The sequence below is a fragment of the Nansenia antarctica genome, assembly GCF_963989245.1.
Source record: "Nansenia antarctica genome assembly, chromosome: 3".
NCBI classification, from domain to species: Eukaryota; Metazoa; Chordata; class Actinopteri; order Argentiniformes; family Microstomatidae; genus Nansenia; species Nansenia antarctica.
The window spans coordinates 29,005,134-29,015,254 of NC_137688.1; positions in this window are offsets into that span (position 1 = coordinate 29,005,134).

Consider the following 10,121-nt stretch of genomic DNA (forward strand, 5'->3'; position numbering starts at 1 on the left):
CTATCACTGTCATGTTTTTATATCATGTTTTATCACTATTTGCACTTCTGGTTAGATGCTAAACTACATTTCGTTGTCTGTTACTTGTACTCTGCAATGACAATAAAGTTGAATTGAATCTAATCTAATCTAATCTAAATATAGTCCTCTTTGACTCAATCCATTACCAGCATCTTATATGGCCACAGAGACATTAGGGAGTCCAATTTGAGAGAATCTTGGATTTTGTCCCAATATTATGGTGCACAAAAAATAAAAGCGTTCATTGAGAGAGATTGCTTCATTCCTCTGACACGATCTGTGGGTGAATGGAAAACTGGTGGATTATGTCCGTTTATACATTAACAAGACAATCAAACAAACCACCTATCTTTCAGTTAAGACTTTTATTACATGCAAATAAAGATTGAGAGGAAGGGTAAGGGTGGGGCTTCTGGCTTGTGTGTCAGTGAAGAGGCAGCACACAATAAATGCTTACCCAACTGATAGTGGGGAAATAGTCGGCATGAACATCAACCAGATATTTCCAAAATAACAAACAGAATGTCGACCTCAAGAGCTCTGGAAGACCAAATAATGGTCAAGCAAAGCTGGTCCACAGACCACTGGGGAAGGTGTGAAGGACCAAACTGCCTCTTCTTTGAAAGGTTAAAACTGTCCTCAGATCAGTGCCTTCAGATGTGTGAGTCACACTAGGCTAGATGTTGCTTGGCTGAAGGTCTAAACAAGAATTAGGTGCTTATGTAAAGCAAGGTTGCTTTTTAACCCCCCCCACCCCCCGAGCTGCGTGTGTATTCAAGGGTAAGCCAACCTAATGCGGAATGACAGGCATACAGTAAAACAGAATGGGCTGCTAGTTGTGTGGCATGGCATAGCACAGGCTCATGCACGGGCACCAGTGTGGACGCAGGCATGCTGACTGTCCTGGCTGCAGGTTGGAGAAAGCTCTCTGAAAGATAAACACATGAAACTGTAGAAGTTAGAGAGCTTCTGGGTTTTGCAATTGTGTTAACAGTGAGTCTGTTGTTACCACTTACAGTAGTTACCTTGTACTATAGGGAAGGCAAGGCAAGGCAGATTTATTTGTATAGCACATATTCATATAACTACAATGTATACTCATAGTGCTTTACATAAAACACGAGATAAAAATAACAATTAATAAGTGAAAAATAAAACGAGTCATCATATAAAATTCAGTCAAATTAAAAGCCAGAACCAAACAAAGTAACATACAGTAACAGAAATGTTACATGAAAATGTTCAGGTATAACGAACAAATCAATCAGTTCAAAAGCCTTCGGTACTGAAAACATAGGTGGTCTAAGCCTATAGTTTATATGGATAAGAAGGCTCTGTAGAAAACCCTTTTTCTTTCTATCCTCCTGCTCTGTGGTGAGACTCCTGACAATGAGCCCTATGTTTGGTCTCTGGAGACTAGCCTTCAGCTCTATCTCTTTTCTTCCCTTGTCCCGAGCACTGGGGGGAAATAAATAAAGAATCTCTCCCCCTCCTGTGGGCTGCATTGTTTTACTAGCTGTCTCTCAAATAATTCCCTTCCCTGTGATCTCCTATCTCAGGGCAGAGACCATGGGCAGAACCTTGATGGTAAATTGTAAATATTACTCAGGGGAATAGCATACGACAATTAAAGCAACAATGAGAGAGCTTTGTGGAACCAAATTGCTATTACCACAGACTGCAACTCTCCAAACCTAGCTGTCTCTTCTGCTTAGTTGTTACTGGCATATTTTTGCACCGTTGCCAGGCAGTTGCTGAGTAGCCCAAAAGCGAACAGTCATTGGTCACGTCCTGCAGAGAGCTGCTGTCAAACGTCTCAATCATCTTGATCTTCTCCTCCACCTTCAGACCACACATGATGCTAGCCAAAGCAAAGTGACATTGTCTGTTGAATCCATGTAATGACAGCATTTTCTCTCATTTGGCCACACAAAGTCAATTAAAATTCAAAGTCAATCATGTTTAGGAATCCTTCGATACGACCAACATAACGGCAAAGCATGCAATTCAAATTCATTTATTAGGTACTTTATTGGGATATTATCTGACTGTATTGGTTAAGCCTCTCCTCTCTGATGGGGCTACTAGGGTCCATTCATAGGGTCCATTAGATGGTACATAGTGTGAAAAATTACTTGTCCTCCTGCTTATGTGCACCGACTGCACATACGCTTGTTTGGGATTAAACCAGTCTCCAGGGATGGTGGGGGAAATGTGGATTCGACATGTAATTCAAGGTGATATGTGGTCTTCCACAGCGTCTGTCAAAACAACTGCTTGAACAAGACAAAAGTGTGTCCTCAAACAGACCCATGTAACTGTAAATAGATATTTTACCTTATGGCTGACCTAAACAATTCAACAAATGAACTGCTTAACTGTTGGCCCTAACTATATTATTGTTTTGTGAAATATGTACATTTTCTTTATGGACTTCAGCATTGACAAATTAGTTTAACAGCTGCAACAGATGAAAATCCATAATTCCATGGAATTATTTACCTTAACACTGTCAAAAGAGAGCAAATACTTCCAGAACAAAACCAAATATATGATGTTATGTCTCCCCCTGCAGCTATGATGTTCAAATGCAACGTGACAGAACAAACCCTTCAGCCTTTATCTGGATGTGTTTGTGTCTGTGGCGCCCATGAGGTCATTTGTAATCAGTCCAAACTAAGAGGTTCTGCTACATTATTTCATCCTTCCATGTTCTCTAATAGTCAGCCATTAAAAGTCCCTGTTGTTCCCGTCTCACACACAAAGTCACTGTCCTCCTCTCTGGCCTTGAGACTTGACTTGATAATGTTCTGTCATTGCCTTGAGTAGGAGTGAAGGCACACATTGGCATTCTGCCACAGCCTCCGTGTCCTGTCCATTTCCCCAATCATGACCGGGGCATCTTAAGGTGTCTCAAAACAATGTTGGACACCTTTACATCTGAGGTGTTTATTAGGAGAAGTGACTGGATGCAAGAGACAAGGGAAATGCCATCATGACATCCATTCATTCGATTTTCAAATGTCTCTACTAAAAATATGCACTCCATTAAGACAACCATTGGGAGGTATATGTTTACCTCTCCAATTTAGCCAATTTGCCAAATCTTCAGAATATTAAAAACTATTAAAGGGCATACTTTGCTAAGACATCTAGCGAGGTTAGGTGATGTAAAAAAGACCAGTGATTCATTAGAATGTTTTTGACTTTTAAAGGTCAACATTAGGTACCTTTATCCTCTTGAATACCAAGTCCTTAGCTACAGGCATACTCCTTGTGCCTGGTGTCTAGTGTCCTAGCTGTACTTTTGGCATATATAAATTATGATGCTCTCAATCATTTCATCAAGACATTTATGCAGAAAATATTAAGGCCACTTAATTAGTAATAGATTGCCAACTAAAAATGTAAATTTTTTCTCTGTCAGCTTGATTTGTGAACTCTGCAACTTTCAAACGGTGCGTGCTGGTTTTCTTCTCAGTCGCGAGCAAAGCAGGTGGTGAAGACAGGTTTGAGGAATGAAAGGGGCTGGTGTTGGAGGCAGACATCCACTCGCTTTACTGGGAACAGATGGCGAGGACATGATAAGAATATGTTAGTTATGGCTATTGTTACTGTTGTTGTTTTACAGTTTAACTATCCAAAACCGTGTAGTAGTAGAAATAGAACAGTTATCCAGATTCAAGACCATGCTGCACAAAAATGTCTAAGAGGCCCAAGAGGAAGGGATGGAAACAGAACCAAAACAGACAAACCATATAGACACCAGGTGAGGATTTGATAAGCTACAGTACTGCTAACTCAATCTGTCCTGTACAGAGGTTGTTCTCACTTCTCACATAGTAGGGGATAGTAGGGGAGATGTGTTCTCACAGGAGGGGTGTGAAGTGAAGTCAATGTAGAACCCAAAAACGAACAAATTCCCAATATAATTTGATTGTCAAGCTCCTTGATTAACCTACCAGTGCTAAGAAATAGATTTGGTGATAGAGGTCTATAATGGTGATAGAGGTCTATAATGGCGGTAGAGGTCTATAATAGAGGTCTATAATGGTGATAGAGGTCTATAATGGTAAATATTGTAAATATGAAACCAGAGAATATTGTGGGGATCAGAGTATGATTACAAGGGCGATCATTCATTTAATTCCTCAACATGGAGTCATGTGCTCAGCCTCAGCTGGCTCAAAAGCTAAGAAATCTGCATCTGAATGTCTGAATACTGACAATGAATGGGACAGTAATAATGTCTCTATATACAGTAATAATGTCTCTGAATGGGAAGGGAAAAAGTAAGCGCTATAAAATCAAATAAAAAGCAAGCGACACAAAATTATGAGAAAAAAAAACATTTGAACATAGTGAGCAGTATGTGAGCAGATTAGAGTGCCGTCTATCAAAAGTGAATCGTCCTCCATGGGACTCTTTTAAGACTTTGTCGCAAAGGTTAGGGATTTTGGTGACTTGCAGTGACAGCCCTCATGCCTCCCAAACTACGTCTCTGTACTGTTCACCAGCTTCCTTCCTCAGACGGTCCACAGCATCTGCAACAACTACTGCATACTTATTTATTACGTTTTGTTTTTTTATGAAAAAAGAAATAAAAAAGAAACTCACATCTTTTACTATATCTTAGCACCCTTCATTCCCAATATTGTGGTTCATCAAATATCTCTCCGGGGGGGAAATGGTGGTTGTGTAATGGAACACTCACAGGCAGGCATGTTATGTACAGTAGTTGGGGTATTGGATGTGGTCGGTGACGCTCTATTGTTATTCTAGGACATTTACAATCACAAATCCATAGGTATGAGACTCAGCGACGGTAGGTAGAAGGAGCACCACTCACCCTGATAGATTCCTATGTCACCAAAGCAAATGTATATGCTACCATGTTCACATGTAATTGTGATAAACATCTCAAGAATCTGCACTGGGGACATAAGTCATTATTACCCAGGCATCTGCTCATACACTCCCCACAGATTGTTTGCACAGAGGTGTTCATATTATTCACCGCTCCATTATACATACAAATATACAGTACCATAATAAAAGCAATTCTTTAAAAATTCATGTCATGGGGGATGACACTACATGTGCTTTATGGGTCGAGTAGTTACACATTTCCTGGTGGATGGGAGACTCAGAGACTTATTCTAAATTATTCCAGTCGTTAAAGAGCGTCAGCAGCTCAATGTCAAGGGTTGATGCCCTGTGAGTAGCAGGGGGGGAGAAGCATGAAGGCTTGAAGGGTGCACTCAGCTCCCAGAGTGGAAGTGAAGACAGGCTTTACAAAGCCACTGCAGTCACAGCCGCCGCGCCATCTGAAATTGAGAGGAATTGTTATTCTGTTCTTGCGTGGCGTGGAGCAGAGGAGCCACCCAGCAGCGGAGGGACAAAAAGGAGCACGCTTGTTTTATTAAAAAACGTCTGGACAGCGTTCCGTGATGGCGATGATGTAGTAGGGAAATGTAGCCGTATAACAGGTCAATGCTGTCGCACCATTCACCTTCAGAACTCTCTCCCTTTGGCTTGGCAAAAAAACCTATTAGATCAGGTACGATTCCTCAAACACACACCTGGTCTCGGCCATAAATCTCTGTCTCCATTATAGCTCTGCCAATAGCACCGCCATGCTGGCTGCACACACGCTTTATAGTGTGGTTTGATGTATATTTCACTGAGGTGGGGGGGGTGACAGAATGGGGTTGGGAAATGAGGGAGCAGCTTCATTATGGCACCACAGGATCATTGCGTGGAGCCACCAAACTGGCATAAGAGAGTAGAGGAGAGAGAAAGGGCCGCTAGGGAAGGAAAGGGGAGGAAGGGAGGAAGGGAGAAAGAAAGAGAGGAAAGAAAGGAAAGAAAGGAAGGAAGGAAGGAAGGAAGGAAGGAAGGAAGGAAGGAAGGACAGAGCCAAGGAAAGAAGGAAAGGCAGCAAGGGAGGAAAGCAGGAAGGAAGGGAGGTAGGGAGGAAGGGAGGAAAGAAAGGAAGGAAGAAAGGAAGGAAGGAAAAGAAAGGAAAGGAAAGAAGAAAGGAAGGAAGGAAGGAAAAGAAGGAAAGATGGAAGGAAGAAAGGAAGGAAGGAAGGAAAAGAAAGGAAAGGAAAGGAAAGAAGGAAGGAAGGGAGGAAGGAAAAGAAAGGAAAGGAAAGAAGGAAGGAAGGGAGGAAGGAAGGAAAAGATGGAAAGATGGAAGGAAGAAAGGAAGGAAGGAAGATGGGGAGAAAGATGGGGAAGGGAGGGGGAAGCAAACTCACTTATCAAACCAGCTCCCTCCATTCGTCTTTTCTCCTGATGCTGCAGAGGGGAGGCAGTCACAGTCCTCGCCATCAACCACGTATTGACAGGACTGCAGCAGCCAGAGAGCAGCCATTAATAAAGGCTTAGAGAGGCTGGGGAGATCACAGAGGCCATCAAGACTGTTATACATTTTGATGCAACTCCATTTTATGTTCATCGTTTCCATTTGGATTGAGAAACATTATACACTAAACATACCACTAAAAATACCACTAAACATACCACTAAACATACCACTAAACAAACTATTGCAATATCATATGTTGCCATTCTTTACATTCTAATCCTTTGCAACTGTGAGATATTATTAACTGAAAATGTAATTGTCATTCCAATTGCATCTATTGCTTAGGATTGCTTATCTTAACGTTTATATTGCTAAAAAAGATTTACAATTATATCACACTTTCTCTTTGCTATAGTCTTATTCCCTTCCCCTGAACAGGCCCTCTCTCCCATAACTGCTGAATGGCAGAAAGACAGGAGAAAGAAAGGCACCAAACATGGAAGGAATATGGAAGGTTTTGGCTTCTTTTCAGGGGTGGAACACGGCATAATCAAAATAGACAGACTCCACTGGAGTCTAAAGACTGTTTATAGTCCTCTGTAGGGAATATTTCCTCATAATCTAAATATTAGTGATTCAAAGCATGATCTGGGCCTCAGGCTATCCACTCCCTCTGCTTTATCGTTGTCTTCCTCAATGTGCTGCGGACTGTACGCTGCATTGTTAACACCAGGGAATCTGCCTTGATGACTAATTATGAACCAGCATGTGACATATAGTTCTAAGGAGGTTGGGGTGCTACACGGTGTACCATTTAAGGAAGGCCTAACAATATGTTTTGATGAGTCATTTCAATACTGAGTTTAATGAGAGAGTTTCAGCTATTTCAAGATTATTTCAATGATTGTCTTATTTTGATAATAGAAAGCATAGGGTGGAGCATTTTTTCCAAATAGAGAAGGGTTGACCCTAGAAGAAGAAGAAGAAGAAGACTGTTTTATTTGCCATGCAATCAACTAAGTCAATTGTTGGAATTTGGTCTTTTTTGCTCCAGGCACAGGGTCAGCCATACCACATAATCATTGCTCATCATTGCTATTTTCCCAATAACATTTCAGGAGGAATTTTCACTTTAAAGGACACTGCTTGACTCTGCATAGGCTGGGTGGCCTCTGCTGCTGCCAATTTACAGATCGATCGTCCTCTTCGAAGGTGTTGAACTTGTGTCAGCTAGCCTCTCCAGCTACAAACTGCATTAACTAATTAATGACCTGCTACTGGTAGACACATCTCCAATATCTCGCGTAATCACAGCTTGTGTAATCACATAATATCTCATAGAGCATCGGTGAGTCAAACCGTAAATACTGTACGGAGAGAGGGAGAGGGAGCGATGACTCCGGATGCTAAAAGGTGATTTATATCCTGCGCTGCTGAACGCAAGATCCCTGCAAGATCACACAGACAAGGGCAGTGGAGGCAGGGAGGAGAAGACACTGTCGGATGTATCTATTACTAAAGCAGAGGCGACAAAAGGCTCTTTTCTAACATTATTCCGGCAGTGTGATTACCTCTGCGTAGAACCACACCATCGTCGGCCATTTTGTAGAAACCAACTGGTTACATTTTGTAGATTCAACTGGTTCTCCATTGAAAATGTAGTCTGTAACACAGTTATGTAGTGTACATGGAAAAGTCAACAACAACAAAAAGAGTTTCCATGTACAGTGTAGCACACTTAACGCCCCTGCGGCCACGTGTCTTGTTTTGAAGCCTGGAAGCATCTATCCAAGATGGGTCTCTTTCCTATTTTTACTGCTGAAATCACTCTTATTTACTGTGCCATCTGATTTATGTTCAACCTGAAAGATCTGTTCCTTTCTATGACATTTTAGTGAGTCATGATACCCTGATGGCATGCAGCACATGGAGAAAACATCATATTAAGGATTTGTTTATTTTCACAGATAGAAAAACTGCATTTTGCATGGTTGAATAGTTTTGATGGATGTCCAGAGCTGGAGAAAAATCTACTGTAGATGTCACTGTGTGTGTTTTATACCATTCTTCCTTACATTTCAATGCATTCCAATGAGCCCGTTCTCCATTTCTACACTCGTCAGCCTCCCCTGGTAGATGTGTCCATTTCTGTTACAATTCGCAAAATTGTAAAAAATAAATAAAAATAAATATATGAACAAAACTGATTCTGAAGTATTTGAATTCATGTTTTGTAATACCATTCATTAGTCACCAAAATTAACGCGATACCACACACTACATCAAACACACACTGCTGAGACCTCGGACTTAGTTAATACTTACTAGAATCAACGGTTTCTAAACTTTGATTCAATAGAGCATAGTAAATGAGAAAAAAATTAATGGTATTGCCGGTCAGCCTGAAATGCTGCTCTAAGCTTTTTGAAGACAGCATTCAGTCTGACCTATCCACATAAAGTCCGGAGGCAGCTATAAATTACAAGGCAGTGTGTTAGAGAAGACTGCTATTGATTAGTCAGGGTGAGGATGACACTGGGGCCCAGCTCAATTTAGATACGTATTAACCAGGACATACCAGAAAACACACACGTACACACACACACACACACACACACACACACACACACACACACACACATACACACACACATGCTCAGGGGATATGGAAATCACGTTGTTACCCAAGCCTAACAACAAGACTGTCCAGATACAATGCAGCCCTCATTGCTGATGCACAGACACTTTTGTCCCACTCAAAACACCTTCTCTAATATCAAACCTTCTATAATATCAAGGTAACAGTTGACCATGGTGAGAGATCAATGAATGATTGTAAAGAGAAACCCCCCCCCCCCCCAACAATGATAAACAACGAAAAAATGGCTGTTCATTTATGCAGCTATCGTTACATATCTAAACACAGCCCATAAGTTATACCATTGTAGTAACTATACAATGACATAATAATGCACAAGGCATAATGTGAGATCTTCAAATCCGTCCAACACATACTGTACAATGTGAACTGCTTTAGAAGAAAATCGATGGATCGTTTCTACCAAGAAGCCAGCTGGCTTCAATTGTGCAGAGAGGCAGCACAATGTGTTTTAAACCCATTGCAAGTCTTTGTGACAGAGTAAATTTGTGAGAGAGTTTGCCTGGCGGCGCATTTATTGAGTGCGGAATGAGTTCCACACGGGTCTGGTGTATAACCTCTGCACTGAGCTTAAGGTCAAGGCTCTCCTGGCTCAGGGGCTCACATGAGGAGTTTTAATGTCAACTGATTAAGCCCTCAGAGCATTTCTGGATGCCCTGGGTTGGGATGCCCTCGGTTTGGACGGCCATTTGTCGAAGGATTGCGTTGACCTGGAGAGTTGTTGTGTTGTGTTCTTCTTTCGGTTCATGGCACCGGGAGCACCCTCTGCTGATGGGCGATATGGAACTGAATGTGTGTGACTGAATGTGTTTTAGTTGAGGTGTGACAATCTACAATAGCACAACGAGGAGGCGTGCTATAAATATAATGTTATGTTAGGATCATACCAAATATCTGGTCATTGAACAGTGATAGATCAGATGTGGAGGAAGCGTTTCTGTGTTGATGCAGTTACAGTAGTGTCGTTGCGCTGGACTGATTTCCCAAAAACAACTTAATCACACTGTGCAAAAAAAATTCTAGTCACGGCGTCGGAAAAGAAAAATGGTTGTGACTGAATGATGAAGAATATAGACTTAGCCCCTGCGTTTGGTGTGCAGAACATAACACGCTACATTTAAACATGAT